Here is a 17,173-nt window from a genome sequence, read left to right on the forward strand (position 1 = left end):
CAGAAATGTATTTTGGCCCTAAACCATTTAGTGCTTTGTAAACCAGCAGCAGTATTTTGAAATCAATTCTCTGAGAGACAGGCAGCCAGTGTAGAGACCTCAGAACTGGACTGATGTGATCCACTTTCTTGGTCTTAGTGAGGACTCTAGCAGCAGCGTTCTGAATCAGCTGCAGCTGTCTGATCGATTTTTTAGGAAGACCGGTAAAGACGCCGTTACAGTAGTCAAGTCGGCTGAAGATAAATGCATGGACTAGTTTTTCCAAATCCTGCTGAGACATCAGTCCTCTAATTCTTCTTATATTCTTCAGGTGATAGAAGGCTGTCTTTGTAATTGTCTTAATATGGCTGTTAAAGCTCAGGTCTGAGTCCATGACTACACCAAGGTTTCTGGCTTGGTCTGAGCTTTTTAACATCACAGATTGTAGGTGAGCACTAACCTTTAATCTTTATTTTTTGGCTCCAAAAACTACGACCTCAGTTTTGTCTTTGTTCAGCTGAAGAAAATTCTGGCACATCCAATTATTGACTTGTTCAATGCACTCACTCAGTGCTTGTATTGGACTGTAGTCTCCTGGTGATAGAGTTATGTAAATTTGGGCGTGGCTACCTTGTGATTGACAGGTCGCTACCACGGCACTGTTCGGTCTGGGTGTTGTCTGTGTTTTCGTCTTACAACTTTAATCCTTTCACAGTGTCTTTTCAGTTCATGAAAGTTAATATTAACATTTTGGTCACCTAAAAATTTATTTTTCAGCGTTCGTTGTACTTAGCTCAACCCTCTCGTGTCACTTCTGGTTGCAAAAAACCAAGACGGTGACGGCCAGAATGCCGAACTTGAGGATTCAAAACGGCAGTGCACAAACCAATGGGTGACGTCACGGTGACTACATTCACTTCTTATGTACAGCCTACGGTAAAGATAATATTCCAACAATTTCATTTTGCATTATTGGTAAGAAATATGAAATGCATTTGTGGGAATTGTGGGATGGTGAAAATGACCAACATTAAACAAAATCAAAATATATTTTATGAACTTCTGTCATTGTAAGTCTCTCTCTCTCTTTCTGTGTGTGTGCATGTGTGAGAATAATGGGTTAGCTCATAACTACTATTGTTAGCTGCTAAACTCCCCTATTCAGCGATTAAAGCAGTCAGGCGCAAGTGCCCTGTCTGTGTGAATGTGTGAGTGTGCATGAATCATGTGAGTGTGTGTGTGTGTGTGTGTGTGTGTGTGTCTGTGTGTGTGTGTGTGTGTGTGTGTGTGTGAGAGAGAGAGACAAAGACCGAAAGTATGGGTGGGTCACACGAGTGCACATGAGAGGAGATACAGTTTACAGTGTGTGTGTGTGTGTGTGTGTGTGTGTGTGTGTGTGTGTGTGTGTGTGTGAGAGTAAGAGGAAGTGAAAAAGAGGAGAAAGAAGAGAGGAAGAAAGCAGGCGTTAGCTGGGAGGAGAGTAAAAAGAAAGACAGCGAAACTGCATGGTGAAAACGCACGGCTCGACATGTTCTCTACCGAGCAGGCAGTGGGTGTGGTGTTACTATGGCAACATGTATCCCATAGAGGGTGGTGACAACAGGTGCCTCGGCAAAACAAATGACTTCATGGGCATCAAGGCTCATTATCACAGCTAGTAGGCGAGTTGATGCACATGAAAGGAATAACATCCTCTGGCCTTGATGGATTGAGAGCTGTCAAATCTGTCAAAACGTGGTGTTTTTCTTTTGTAAGAGCACACTGGATACTTTTCATGACACGATAATCACCATTATCCAGCCTAATAAACAATAAACAAGGAGTTTAATCATCTAGTAATAAGATGAAATGCATCAGGATCCGTTTGATTCAGCTCTGCGGGTGATTGATTGATCGCAATCACATCCAAACATTTGCTTCACAGCGATTAATCAAAGGAGCACGTTGCAATGTCAGCAAAAAAAAAAAAACCTCTAAGATTTTGCAAGAGACAACCTACAAGGCTGTGTGACCATGCATCTATAGCTGCACCAGTTAATGTGATGCAAACTGTAGCAAGCTTGGTCAGGAGCACTTGTTCTGCAAAGATGCAATAGTGAGAATGTAAAGCACTCACACGCACCAACTCACAGCTGCCTGAAATGAATTGTCGAACTACTAACCTTAACCCCTAACTCTAAAATTCTCCTTGTGAACGCCATAAGACGTCACACGTCATTATGTGAAATATGTCGCAGCAACCGGCTCTTCTCAATAGGTCAACGACATGACCACGCAGATTATTTAGGGCGCCTAGTATCAGCTAATCCCCAGACCGGTGACCTCTGACCCCTAACCAGGAAACAGGAAGCATGGCAAAAGGGGGCAACTTCTACCGCGTCTCCTGTTTCACTCTCAATGTTACTCTCCATCTTTATCTTCAATTCTCATTTTTAGCCACACTGTGTCTCTGTTTGTCTCTCTCATTAGGAACCGGTCAACATTAAAAAACAGGAAGTGGCAAAGTGCAAAACATCCGTAGAATCATGTATTTGTATCTCTCTCTCTCTGAACATTTGGACACACACAGGCTACATCGTGGCACACAGAGAGACAAACTCTGCTAGATAGTGATTCTCATAGTTTCGACCTGTGGGAAACACTGTCCATTGACCCTGCTTTCTGCCTCTCTCCTCACATACAAACACAGTTCACTGAGCTCTTTACACTCTTTCCAAGATGTTTTACAAACTTCAGAGCTTCACTAATGAGAACTGGTCTGCACTCCCTCTCAACCCTCTTGCCCCACAGACACTCCTCTCACTTCCGTTTCCTCCCCTCATCCCTTCCTCTTTATCTCTCTGCCCTGGTGTCCCACCTCCTCTGTGCTCCTCACTTCCCTGAGTTTTGTGACAGCCAGAATGAATGGACAAATGAATCCATCGGTCTCATAGATTTTGATGGAAAAAACCTGATTGACATTTCTAAGAAAAACTGACTTTGTTGATCACATAGAAGAAATAAGCTTTCTTCTTGGTATTCTGATCTTGTGTCAAGGACTTGCCGGCGCCACACTACAAAGGATGTTGGGATCAGATATCAGTATTTATAGCACAATATTATCCATTATCCTGCTGATATAAACCTCAGTGCCAACATCTCCTCCTCCTGTTGCTCGCTAAGATGTGGCCTTTAAAAGATGAAGGCTGTGTGCTCCATCCTGCCATGCTCTGTTCAGCCTCTCTCTGTGAGAATGTGACCCTCCTCTGCTGATTAATCTGTTTTTAACTATGTCTGGCCCCCCGCCAAAGCCACAGGCCCACGCTCGCTCTCTGTGGTTTTTATTCTATCGCTTCTTTCAGAGCTGGACACTTGCTGGGAAAGGCAGTTTGCCCTCTCTTTATCCCTCTCTGATGTAAAATGTTACCATTATTCTCCTCTAATAGACCCTCTTGTTTAACAGAAAAGAATATGACTCTACTAATCTCCACAAACATACCATCAAACTCTATTCTATTTAACTCTATTAAGCTTGTTGGTTCAACGCAATAAAGATAGCATCGATACTTAAAGGGGCGGGTCCATCCGCGATTTGTTCCGGTTTTTTTTCAAATGTAAACGCCCACTCAGCCATTGCAAAAAGTAGTAACAAAGTAAGCTAATCGAAGCTAATCAATAAAGTTAATAATGTGAACACTAGTTGAGTCAAAGTTAGCTGTGCTTGGAAGTAACTGAAATGGTTAGTTCGTATTTTCGAAGTGGGATTATATGTCTACTCCCGCGTTCTGCAAGGTAAAATTACTGCTTTTGTGAATGTAGTCTGGTGGCTTTGAAGACAGCGATATAACGGCTTCCGTTCACCGTCGGACAAGGACTGTCTGATGACGAGGTAAAGTGGCTGTGGACGGGAGCAGCAGAAAAACTAATTTTAGCCACGTAAAATAAAAATCAATATCAGTTTAAGTGTACGCTATATTTAGAATGTTTTCTCCACTTTACCTTGCCATCAGACAGACCTTTCCGATGGGGAACTGATGCCGTTATATCACTATCTTCAAAACTACCAGACCAGGCTCCATTCATAAAAAACAGTCATTTTTACCTCGCTGAACACGGGAGTTGCTGGTCTACTGTTGCTGTGTGTGACTTTCTGATCCGAACTAACGTGGCATTCTTTAGCTTCCGTGCCGGTACTCCTGTCTGCTTCACCGAACTGGGAGCATGCCGTACTGTATGTGATTTTAATACACTGACTATAAGAATGTATATACTGTACATGTAGCAGCATCATCATGCAGAAACATACGTCAGGTCACGTGGGTTTTCGAATGGCTTAGGAAAACAGCATTTTGACGCAAAAGCACACATACGTTGACCAAAGTTTTAATGTTCAGATTTGAATACATAAGGAACACTACTGGGAAGACCCACCCTTTAACTTAAAGGCTGCTACCATAACAGTTTTTTACTATTATTACTAGTTTTCAAATTTACATTTTTGGGCATTTAGCGGACCCTCTAACCCGGAATAACTACCCTACCTCCCTCTCCCTTTTTGTCCATTCCATCACACACACACACACACACACATACACGTCCTCTACATCTCCATCCCCCCTTTCACTCTCCCCACCTCACCCCTCAACCCTCTCACCCGCCCTCCTCCCCTCACTGTCTCTGTGGCGGTAATAAGCTGAACATTGCATTACAGTTTCCATTCATCCGTGCCTCTCTGATCTTCTCTGCGTGAATGCGAGTCCTGCGGCGCCCGCTGGGCCAAGCAGCTCTGAAAAGCTGGAGGCTAACACCCGCCAGTCACGGCTGACTGCTACGCTGTACAATATGTCCACCTTTAGTAATTGTTGTGAATGAGCCGATGTCACTGCAATCACGGAGGAGATTAATGCTTTACATTGTGAGTTGGACTTGGAGTATTAAACCACCTTAATAGACTAGAAGATGGAGAGAAGATGCACACTGTAACCAACTGGAAACACGTGTGACAGTTTAAAGGAGAATTAAGTTTTCTCTGTATATGCTTCTTTTCTAAAAACGCAGGCAGTAATGCAATGTGGGACAGTAGGGCTATCTGTGTGTGCCTGAGTTGATGTGACGTGTTTTGCTCCTGTTGAACCGACAGGGTCAGGGTGAAAACACACACACTCAGAGATGTTCCCATAGCCTTTCCGAATGGTTAAGCAATATCTCTCACTCTCCCCGTCGCTCTCACTCAGTCTCTCTTTCTCCTCTTGCGTTCGACTCTTACTCACTTCCTCTCTGCTTTGTATCTGTATTCCCTCTTTTCTCCTCCACCTCTAGTTTCCTATTTTTGTCGCCCTGTGTCTCTCCAACTTGGATTTCTACCCCTCAGAGAGAGTGAGAGGGAGAAAAGTACAAATGGAGTGCATTTGTAGGGTTTTCCTTAAACTAAAACAGCACACAACACATCAACAACTGATAAGAAGTTATGAAATATGAAAGACGTAAATAAAAGAAGCACGATTTAGTTTAACTGTCCCATTAAGACAGTGACAAATTAGTCTTTTGTATCACAGTGTAAGCAAGACACCTACAGAAGACTATTCTTCATTATTAATACACCTATTTTCAGCTTTAAGTATCACCGGTACAGCAACTATTTTGTTCATTTTAATCAATTCTAAGACTTCTGATATCAATCTCTAGAGCTCTGACACCCCGACCAAGCCACTGAAGAGAAAATGCATTCAAAAACTTAATTTCACAAAATACACAGATCCCCAAATGACAGGAAACGCATGTTTTTTTTGTCCAACGACAGCGATATTGAGAGGAAAAAAACAGAAATCATGCACTCATTCTGGTTCGACCCAGAGTTAGTTCCAGCTACCTTTAATGAGCAGATTCTCCCACCACAACATCCAATTAAGGCTTCTCATTAGTGGGTCTGACAGAGACGCCACTGTTCTGCACATCCTGAGAGTCTGAGAGTGAACATGGCACTGATGATTATAGATTAACTGTACACACAGAGACAGACAAACTCAGTGACAGACCACGACGTGCTCATACTTCCTCTGTTTCATAGCTTACCGAACCAATCTTGCTTCATGCTTACAATATATTGAGTAGAAAATGTTCCAATGCATATGTTAGTTTATTCTATGTAGCTGTATATCATGAAAGCTTTAACCTATATTGAGGTGGGTCTTCTTGCACTTGACTGCAAGTGCACTCACATGTTCTGCTGTGCTAAATAACCTGAACACCTGTAACACAATACAATAGCACACGCACAATAGCACTGCAGAAAATAATACCTCTGTGAAGCATGTGATGTTCAACTGCTGTTAAGACTTTGCAGGTGTATTATATTAACACTATTGTTATGTTTCCTTACTTTGTGCTGTTGTTGTACTGGATTTGGATTATTTGTCTCCACTATCAAACTGATCAGTGGGGACACATTGGTAACAGGGCTGCACGATTTTGCAAAAAATATCTCATTGCGACTATTTTGACTGATCATTTTTACATCATTATTCTCATTTTCGTTGAAAAACATTTTAAAATGATTATGGTGGGATTTTTTTGCGGGAATGTTTATCAAACAAAGATGTTTACTTATATGATGTGTAGGCCAGGACATCTCCGCAGCATGATGATATTTAACATTAAATTGTATTTTGACACACATTTTGCCTTTAACAAATATTGCGATTTGAAAATTGCAGTTGGCCATATTGCGATTTGATAAAATTTCGATTCAATGAGCAGCCCTAATTTGTGACGCCAAAAGAATATATGGATAGAAATAAAATTAGAAAGTCTGTTTGATTATGTCAGACAATTTAAAGAGAATGAAACAGAAGTCTCCATAAAATGATTGGGTGGGTGTAGACTCATTCTCTCGTTAATGTACTGTGGATGGTTGGCTGTCTGGCTGGCTGGATGGATGATGGCTCCGTTATGTAACTTGTTTAATTCCCCGGGGTTTCCACTCGGCTCTCAAAGAGGTTTAGGTGGTACTGGGTTTGTGCAGAAAGATTATCGTCTTGTCTCCATATTCAAACAAACATAGAGATGGGGGTTTACATGGAAAACAAAGATCATATCTATGTAAAATCATCTGTAGTCTAGTTCATGCCCATCACATCAGAATAAATGCAAAGTCAGACAGGGTCTTCAGCAGGCATCCTTGTGTATTTTGGAAGTCATTCGAGGAGAAATGTGACTTGCTTTGCGCTCAATATTCGTAGAAAACAATCCAAACAACTGTTATAATGACATACAATAAAGCATGACTAGTTCTGAAGTCCCACATCCACAATTACTGCTCATGACATTATCCCTGCCCTGATGTCCTCCATTTCTATCTAACTTCCTTTCCCTCAAAGGAGAAAAGACAAGGCAGTAGGCACCAGAGCTGAGCTGTGCTGATTAAAGTGATGAGTAGTTGGCCAAACACACACACACACATGAAGACACATAGTTAGAGGCAGATTTATGGGTGATTGTTAGTAGCATAGCCCTAATAATAGTCTGTCTGTGTTGTGCTCTCAGTGATGATAATGCTGCAGCACACATGAAAGACTCAACTGCAAAAGACACCTATCAGATAGTTATTGATAAAGCCAGGTCTTGAGGAGTAGCAAGCATTAAATCTGGCTGTGGCACCATATACATTGATTTAATTCATCAAAATTGAATTATGTTCATGTATCTGATTATGTTTGCCACTGACTTTTTACACGTCAGCACAATCCCCAGCTCAGTCCAGTCTGCCAGTCAGTTTGTCGGCCTGCTGTGTGAACTAGTTGAACCCATGCCATCTGTCAAACAGAAGTATGACTTCTAAGGTTCCGCCTGGGAAATACACACACATGTCAAGTCCCGTATGTACACACTGTCACTGTCCTGTCTGCAGACAAATAGCAGTAAGAGTATGACAAGAAAGTAAGACACATTTCAACAGAAACTGTTGTGCGGTCAAAGAGCATCAAAACTGAAACAAAATCTTAACTTTAGAGAGTTTAAAATCCATTTTATGCCATTAAAATCCATAATTTACTGCAGAAATGTGTCATGCATTGTATGGTTATAGCACCATATTCTAGTTACACAGTCAAATTAGAGTTTAGACAACAGTTCAATTGATCATTTGCGCCACTTACCAAGTAAAACCGGTCAAACATTTGCTGATTGCCAATTGAAAATTAAAAAAAAAAGAAAAAGAAAATGCTTCCTTTTCTCTGTTTCATATCTACATATACAGAATACTATCTTTACCATATCAGTTTGGGCTCTGATAAGCTGGTATGGGATGTCCTCAACCTTTAAAATATCTTTAAATTCAAGACTCATCCTACTCAATTGAGCATGCTACCCCCGCCCCCCTCTCCTTTAAACCTTGGATCAGGGATACACTGCAACAAATGAAGCTAGAAAAGGTAGGATTTGCTCTACAAGGACCTAAGGATGGCAAGCGTATGGCAACCTTCATTACATATCTGCTTGAGCAGTATGGTTCGTTTTCATCATTTGCTATAGAATTAGTTTACTCTAAACCGCCACGCACACACATAAACACACACATCTCGTCTATTGTTGTTGTTGTAAGTCTGTTTTTTAAATAATTTAGTTTATTACTATTGTTTTAATATGGAGATTATCTTATTATACAGTACTTGATTTTGTTTGTTTCCTTAAAGGTCCCATATTATCCTCATTTTCAGGTTCATACTTGTATTTTGTGTTTCTACTAGAACATGTTTACATGCTGTAATGTACAAAAAAAACTTTTATTTTCCTCATACTGTCTGCCTGAATATACCTGTATTTACCCTCTGTCTGAAACGCTCCGTTTTAGCGCATTTTGACAGAAGTGCAACAGAATTGCGTTGCTAGACAACAGTTTGGGTCCATGTGTACTTCCTGTCAGCTGATGACATTCACATACGCTGCAACCAGGAAATAAACTGGGACACGTTTAAAATGTGTTACGTTTAAAACTGTGTAAAGGGTCTAAATATTGTATATTTGTGACATCACGAGGGGCAGAAATCCTGACAGTTTGTTTCAAACGCAGAGTTTCTGAATACGGGCTGTGTGTGTTTCTCCGTATATTGAGTGTTTTGATAGTTTAACAAGGCACTTAAACCTGCTTTATAACACAAAGACATGAAGATCTCACTTTTTTACAATATGGGATCTTTAACAAAAAAAGATGAAAAGATACATGACAGACTAAATGCTAATGGATAATACTATTCCACCAATACTGTTAATCTGTCTGAATATCTCGGTTGCCACAGTCAGTCCCAACCTGGGACGAAACCTTTAACAAAGAAAGGTTAAAGGTCCTTATCACTAGTCATATTATTTCTTTATATTAATCTTGTCTCTAGGTGGAAGCTTCAGATAAGCCCAGTGGGTTTTTTTTTGCCTCTTCCTGCACTGTATATTATTCATTTATTTTTTTGTTATGTTGTGTAGTCTTAAATTGTGCAAAACAAATAAACAAATAAACACTGCTTAATACACACAAGGGAACTGGACACATACGATAACAACAAAAGACAAATGTTTTCCTGTACTTTTGTATACAAAATGTTTTTTAAATGTGAAAACTAATAAATAAAGTGGGGACAATATATCTCTATCAATATAACAGTAAAACAGCAACATTACTGTCTGCTGGAGGGAAACACTGCTTAAACTTGCTTTAAACTTTAAACATGCACTATCTGCAACCATCTTGGACTCTAAGCACTGGCGCACTTTACTTTACACATACATCCTATATACCACTTTGTAGACTGCACATATTACATGTATTTATTGTACATACTACATCTATTTATTGACGGACTGTACACACTATGTTCACCCATTCACTCTGTATCTTTTATATCTCTATTATTGCTTTTATAATTTTTCTACCTCTCCTGTGTTTCACTCTGTTTGCTGATGTTGCTGCTTTGACACCTGAATTTCCCTAATCTTATCTTATCTTAATATAAAAGACATGAAAATCTCACTTTTTACAATATGGTACCTTTAACAAAAAAAGATGAAAAGATACATGACAGACTTATTGCTAATGGATAATACTATTCCACCAATACTATTAATCTGTCTGAATATCTCGACCTTTGACGAAACCCATCTTTTGAATTCAGAAACCAAACACGACTGCATTTCCCAGACATCATCAGTATGAAACCACTTCCCAGAATGAAACCATAAACGTTTGATAGCAGTAAAAACAGCGTGCTGCTAACATTACTGTCTGCTGGAGGAAACAAGGGAACTGGACATAACAACAACAACAGATAAAACGGTTTAAAATGAAGTATTGTCATTGTTCTCAACAGCTTTAAGCCTTCAAACACAACATCTACTACTAGTTACAGCCACGCGAGTCGGTCGTTTGAACAGTCGTTTAAACGCAACGTAGCATGAAGCTCACCGTTAACGGAACACATAGCGGTAGGATTCACCTAGGTTACACCAGGAAATGCAACCGCCACCAGTAACGTTATAACGACGTCTATTCATTTAGAAACATGACTTTTAAACAAGCTGGTTTTACCTCTAATGTTAACCACATGAAACGCACACATGAGAGTAGTTTCGCCAGGAGGAGGAGGTGATGATAACCGGTGATAATGTGGAGGAAGATAGGCGCCATGAAGGAGCACTTTACATCGAAAGGTATGTAGGAAAAGATGGTCAAAATGAAACGTTACCTGTATGTGATTTCTCAACGATGAGTGTTGGGGGACTTTCCCAAACCTCTCGCTCTTGTTCTCCTCCAAAATATAATTATCACAGCCTCCAGAAAGAAATCTCTCCACTACTACAGTCCACACTGAGAAAATCTGGCCAGGGCTCAAAGCATAGACGTGTCTATCATCCTCAAGCCCCGCCCCCCATACAGTGAAAAACATCTTTTCGCGGCCTCTGATTGGCTCAGAGCGGTCACTGTATTAGATGCTGAGATGTGATTGGTCGCTTGTAATGTCTGTTAAGCGTTTGGAGGGACGTTCGGATGCAGATGTGGCAGTGCTAGCGTGGTGACGCAACTCCCTCTAGAGGATGAATGGCATCACTGCAACATGGTGATGATGTAGTTCACTGTTTTGTTTGTTTGTTTGTGTTTTTCACATTTAAAAAAATTAAATACACAATTGGAATTTGGTGACCTGAGGAGCAGGTCACTTTTTTTTTACCATTTAAAGTTACACGTTGGGTTTTTTTAAAAGGTGGATACCAATTGTTTTTAAGAGCAGTTCTGGCCAGAATTAATCCAAAATTAAGTGATGTTTTTACAGAATTTCCAGGTTGTTTTTAAGAACAGTTCTGGTCAGAATTAATCCAAAATGAATCGATGATTTTACAGAATTTCTAGGTTGTTTTTAAGAGCAGTTCTGGTCAGAATTAATTTAAAATGAATGGATGTTTTTACAGAATTTTCAGGTTGTTTTTAAGAGCAGTTCTGGCCAGAATTAATCCAAAATTAATGGATATTTTTACAGAATTTTCAGGTTGTTTTTAAGAGCAGTTCTGGCCAGAATTAATCCAAAATTAATGGATATTTTTACAGAATTTTCAGGTTGTTTTTAAGAGCAGTTCTGGCCAGAATTAATCCAAACTTAATGGATATTTTTACAGAACTTTCAGGTTGTTTTAAAGAGTAGTTCTGGCCAGAATTAATCCAAAATTAATGGATATTTTTACAGAATTTCCAGGTTGTTTTTAAGAGCAGTTCTGGTCAGAATTAATCAAAAATGAATGGATGTTTTTACAGAATTTTCAGGTTGTTTTTAAGAGCAGTTCTGGTCAGAATTAATCCAAAATTAATGGATGTTTTTACAGAATTTTCAGGTTGTTTTTAAGAGCAGTTCTGGCCAGAATTAATCCAAAATTAATGGATATTTTTACAGAATTTTTAGGTTGTTTTTAAGAGCAGTTCTGGCCAGAATTAATCCAAAATTAATGGATATTTTTACAGAATTTTCAGGTTGTTTTTAAGAGCAGTCCTGGCCAGAATTAATCCAAAATGAATGGATATTTTTACAGAATTTCCAGGTTGTTTTTAAGAGCAGTTCTGGTCAGAATTAATCCAAAATTAATGGATGTTTTTACAGAATTTTCAGGTTGTTTTTAAGAGCAGTTCTGGTCAGAATTAATCCAAAATTAATGGATGGTTTTACAGAATTTTTAGGTTGTTTTTAAGAGCAGTTCTGGCCAGAATTAATCCAAAATTAATGGATATTTTTACAGAATTTTCAGGTTGTTTTTAAGAGCAGTTCTGGCCAGAATTAATCCAAACTTAATGGATATTTTTACAGAATTTCCAGGTTGTTTTTAAGAGCAGTTCTGGTCAGAATTAATCCAAAATGAATGGATATTTTTACAGAATTTTCAGGTTGTTTTTAAGAGCAGTTCTGGTCCTTAATTAAGAATTAATCCAAAATTAATGGATGGTTTTACAGAATTTCCAGGTTGTTTTTAAGAGCAGTTCTGGCCCTTAATTAAGAATTAATCCGAAATTAATGGATGGTTTTACAGAATTTCCAGGTTGTTTTTAAGAGCAGTTCTGGCCCTTAATTAAGAATTAATCCAAAATTAATGGATGTTTTAACAGAATTTTCAGGTAGTCTTTGGTCTCCTGTTCAAGAAATATTTCCTCTTGGAAGAAAATTTACAGGCTACTTTTTTATTTCTTGTTCAATTTATTAATTTATATTTTACTTACGTATTTACTATTAATTATTGATAGAACTTGACGAAGCTCCGCTGTTTTTTTTAGTTTGTTTTTTGTTTGTTTGTTTGTATTGTCTGCTGTGACTTTTCTAACCATATTTTCTTTCATATTTTCTTCAGTTTAGACACTCAAATTCCTTAAACACAGTTCACATTAGACACATTGGTGATTATTCTACATCATAAACAGATTAATCCCAACCTGGCGCCAAGCCAGCATTTGAGAAGCACTGCAGTGCAGTAATATGAATATTCATGGTTGGTTGTCAGCAGTGACCTCCTGATGAAGCTACCATTGGTAACTGTTAGGTGTTCTGTAAGTCACAGTATAGAGTTATTTTAATTTCTGAGCGCTGATTAAATAAAAATATAAGTAAAAAACTGTTAGAAAATAACAACACCCATGTTTAAAATTTGCAGTTAAAAGCGTTGATGATGATGATGTACACATTAATTGATGATTTGATTATGTTGATTACTTCTTCCACACTTCTTTCTCTACTCAAATCATTCTCACTCACACAAAGGACACACTGGTAATTGCATAACATAAGGCATGGCTACTGCCACTGCACACACACACACACACACACCTCTTACACACTGCATATACCAACACCCACACCCAGATTAGAGAAGCTCAAGTAATTGGCTTATAGCGTATAAGGCAGCGTGGAGATTTAACATCTACAAAAGAGGAGGAATAAACAACCACATAAGAACATCAATATATAGTAGAATAATACAATAGGCCTACAAACTAATTAAAATCTTTTGTGACAAAAACTGGCAACAGAAAAGGAATTGTGAGCAGAAAGAATGACATTATGCAGCAGGCGGCGTGTGTTTCAGTGGACTCACCATCAGTAAAGCAGCACGGATCCAGCAGAGAAGCGCAGAGAGCGTGCACACAAAAAACACAGAGGAGAACAGAAAATCAGACATTTCTTTGAACTCTGGGCACATCAACATGTTTATTTTATGAGCTGCATCTGCTACAGTTGCATACCTCAGATTTTCCTTTACTAATATTTCCTTATATATATTATTCTTTTTAATTTATCTATTTTATTCTATCATATAATATTGTTTTCTCAGTCTGTTTTATTTTGTTTTTATATTTATTTTATTCATTATTTCATAATCATAATTTTCCTTTGGCAACAAATGTCATGCCAATAAAAGCCTATTAAATTGAAAATTAGTTGAAAACCAAGGACAACTAATGAGGGATTATAATATAATTTCATGCAATTACATTTAATAGATAAATTAGATTTTACTGGCTGTTTGATTACAGTTGCATGACCCCACAGAGAATGACGCAACCCGTGACTCTGAGCATTCGGACCAGTCACGAGAACACGCAGCAGATCTCCTCTCTGGCATGACGGCAAACAGTCAGGTATCAGTCTAATTTTATTGACATAACATCTTCATGTTAGGAGGAGAGTGAAAGGGTCCACACCCACACTGGAACATTTAATCATACAAATGAATACAGAGCTGAGTGAATTAAGGTCTCCTCCCTCTCTCTCTGAAGTCTTTGACCCTTTGGCCTCAGCAGTCCTTAAATTGAATTGCATCCTGCTTGAGGAGGACGTGCACAGAACAGCTTGACCTTTATCAGTTAGTTTGGAATATAATGTAATCAACACAGGGCACCTAGAGGAGTGATAACTGAAAAATGTGAGAGATGGAACAACCCATTCACAATTTTACCAAAACAAAACCCAAGAGAACAAAGTAGACTCCAATTAAAATGTAAAATCTTAGTTCTGTTGCACTTTATTTTACCATCCATTCACAAGAAATACCATTGAGAACACTGATAAGGTCACAATGAAGACACTGCTGACAGAAATATACTATAGAGCAACTCCTGCATGCTGTTCCAAATCTCTAAGGACATACAAAGAAAGTTAGAAAGGTGTACCTGATTGTCAAAGGTCCCATATTGCAGAAATAGTTCCCACACTGAGATTAAGTCTTGACTCTTCACTTAATCAGCCTGACCTGATGTAAGATCTCCACCTCCCGTTTTGCCCTACAGAAACCTCTCAGCACACATAACAGTAGCCTTATGCTGAACGCCTGGTCTCACAGTGTGGAGCTGAAAGACTACCCTCGCTGTGTCCTCATCGTCCGTAAACCAACAGATTGTTCTAGTGTCGATAAGCATTACCAGGCTCGGCTCTATCAGAAAGTGTCCTACAGTGAGGGAGCTACAGTACAGTAGGCTGTGCAGTTTCTCATCATGCATGCATGAGATCAAGCCAGCGCAGATTCTCTGGAGGATTAGTGGCGAGCCCTTCTGAGGGGAATTACCCTGACACAGCCATCTGGACAGCAAAACGTTGCCCACTGGACCAACTATCTGCCAAGTCGGTGCCCAGATAGAACATTTAGATATTGCTCAGTCATTCCTGCTGACCGGTGAACAGCAAAATTATTCAATCCTGTGCCCTGCTTTAAGAAACTATCCATTCAGTGGGTACAAAGGGATTGAATGCATGCTTAAATTAAGTGGCTTAAACCTGCATGCAACCTTCATGTATGATTAGAACTATTTTTGTTATGTTTTAGGTCGATAATATTTTGTAAACGGACCAATGGTTAAAGCTTCAGTAGGCAAAGATTTTTTGGCATCATTGGGCAAAAATCCCATAATAACCTTTCATCATATTGTAATTCAAGTACTCTGAGAAAAAACTAGACTTCTGCACCTCCTCATGGCTCTGTTTTCAGGCTTTGAAAAATCTAGCCTATGACGGAAGACTTTGGCCACTCACAGGTCATTTCAGAGAGAGCGTTCCTATTGGCTGTGCTCTGGCTGGTGGGCGGTGCTTGGTATATCCTGAACTGATCTCAACATGGCTCCCGGGTCACAAACTTTCTAATTTTACAGCTAAACAGTACACTACAAGATGTTTCTGAAAATATTTGAGGCGAGAAATAGGCATTAACGTAACAGAATATTGATTCATATTTGATCAGCGCTGCCTTGTTTGACCGTTTGATCGGAGTTCGTGAGTGACTGACAGCTGCTCAGAGACGGCAAGGCTCCAGCTCGGCTCTGATTGGTTGTTTTCCTCCAGTCTGTGAACTCTACAATATCATCACAATATCAATATTGCGGTATTTGTTAAAAAAATACCATGATATTTGATTTTTTCCATATGGCCTGGTCCTAATTGTGGTCAAATAATCAAAGATTATAAGGCTACGTTTCTCTACAGTTAGGATACCAAACATTACATGCATTTTCCTCATTCTTAAAGCGTTTGTGAACCATCAGCTGAAGGATTAGATCATCATTCATTCAGCCCCGGGGGTATGCTGCTAATTTACAAACGTCATTATTGAAGTGAACACGCCACCAGAACATTCCACATACCTCCATAGGAAGTCAGCTGATCTCATTTAAGTGCAATTAGACAACTCTGCTGTACATAAACGGTACCACATCTTCACTGCCCACTAGCCACTTACCTTGAGTGAAGCCTATTTTTAAAATTTGAATTGGTTTATCAAGTAAATCTCCTACTTTACTATTAATAATCAAGGTGTGGCTTCCAAAAGCTCATTTTTACTCTGCACAAATAATACACATATAAACCATAATATGCAGAAGCAATACATACTTATATATTGTTATCTGTTATATTACTTCAGACACCACCAGACAACTGCAAAATAAGTGGTATTTCGTATAATCTCATGGACAAAGCCAATGTCTGTGCTACTATGAACACATTTTTATATTATGAAAATATCATATTGCACTACAGTATTCATAGATACACATGCACAAATGTAGGCTACACACCCAGCCTGAAGACATGCACTTTTAACCCTTAACCGCTAAGAACATACCAGCACAACACACAAATCAAACTGTAATTTACCTGACAACCAATTAATAATCAGCTGGAACAAGCTGCTTAACTGGATCGAGCATGTCCTCGTACGGCTCCACTTCTCTCGCTCGCCTTATCTTCACGTGTGTGTCGCACAAATACCAAGACACTGAACAAATACTTCTCTATCAATTCACACCTGTTTGTTTTATGTATTGTCAACCACTGACTCCCTCCCTCTCTCTCTCTCTCTCTCTCTCTCTCTCTCTTCCTCCTGCATGCCTTTGTGTGTGTTGTAACTCTAAACTCCAGATCAGGTGTCAGCCAAGGAAGAGAGGGAGAGAGAACTTATTAAAGAGAAACAACCTGATGTTCAGTAAGATGAAGAGCACAGTATATAGAGAGAAGAGTAGGGCAAGAAATATATATATATATAGAGAGAGAGAGCTTTTTGCAGGGTGCACCCATGGGTGGCACCTCTACCTTATCACTGGTACAGTTAATGGGACAGGGTAATAAAATGTTACTCTGAAACTTGTTCTTCAACCATCACTGCACCTGTGCTACAATATCCATTTAATAGAAGGTTTCAGCTCTGTGTGTGT

The 17,173-nt window shown here is 39.2% G+C and overlaps 1 protein-coding gene across 17 annotated transcripts in view; it reads right to left on the reverse strand.

The window, feature by feature from the left end:
• Positions 1 to 16,758, reverse strand: part of epb41l2 (erythrocyte membrane protein band 4.1 like 2) — a 62,557-nt gene extending 45,799 nt beyond the window's left edge. For 4 of the 17 annotated variants that reach the window (XM_074615909.1, XM_074615908.1, XM_074615925.1 and 1 more), the window contains exon 1: positions 10,689 to 10,873. The gene's annotated coding sequence lies outside the window, so the exon portion shown is untranslated. Of the gene's footprint in view, positions 1 to 10,688; positions 10,881 to 14,644; positions 14,904 to 16,616 lie in introns of those variants that run through there. The other 13 variants (XM_074615915.1, XM_074615913.1, XM_074615924.1 and 10 more) reach the window with 9 other exon arrangements.
• Between the last annotated feature and the right edge of the window lie 415 nt (positions 16,759 to 17,173).

The sequence above is a fragment of the Sebastes fasciatus genome, chromosome 18 (genome assembly GCF_043250625.1).
Source record: "Sebastes fasciatus isolate fSebFas1 chromosome 18, fSebFas1.pri, whole genome shotgun sequence".
In the NCBI taxonomy this organism is placed as follows: Eukaryota; Metazoa; Chordata; class Actinopteri; order Perciformes; family Sebastidae; genus Sebastes; species Sebastes fasciatus.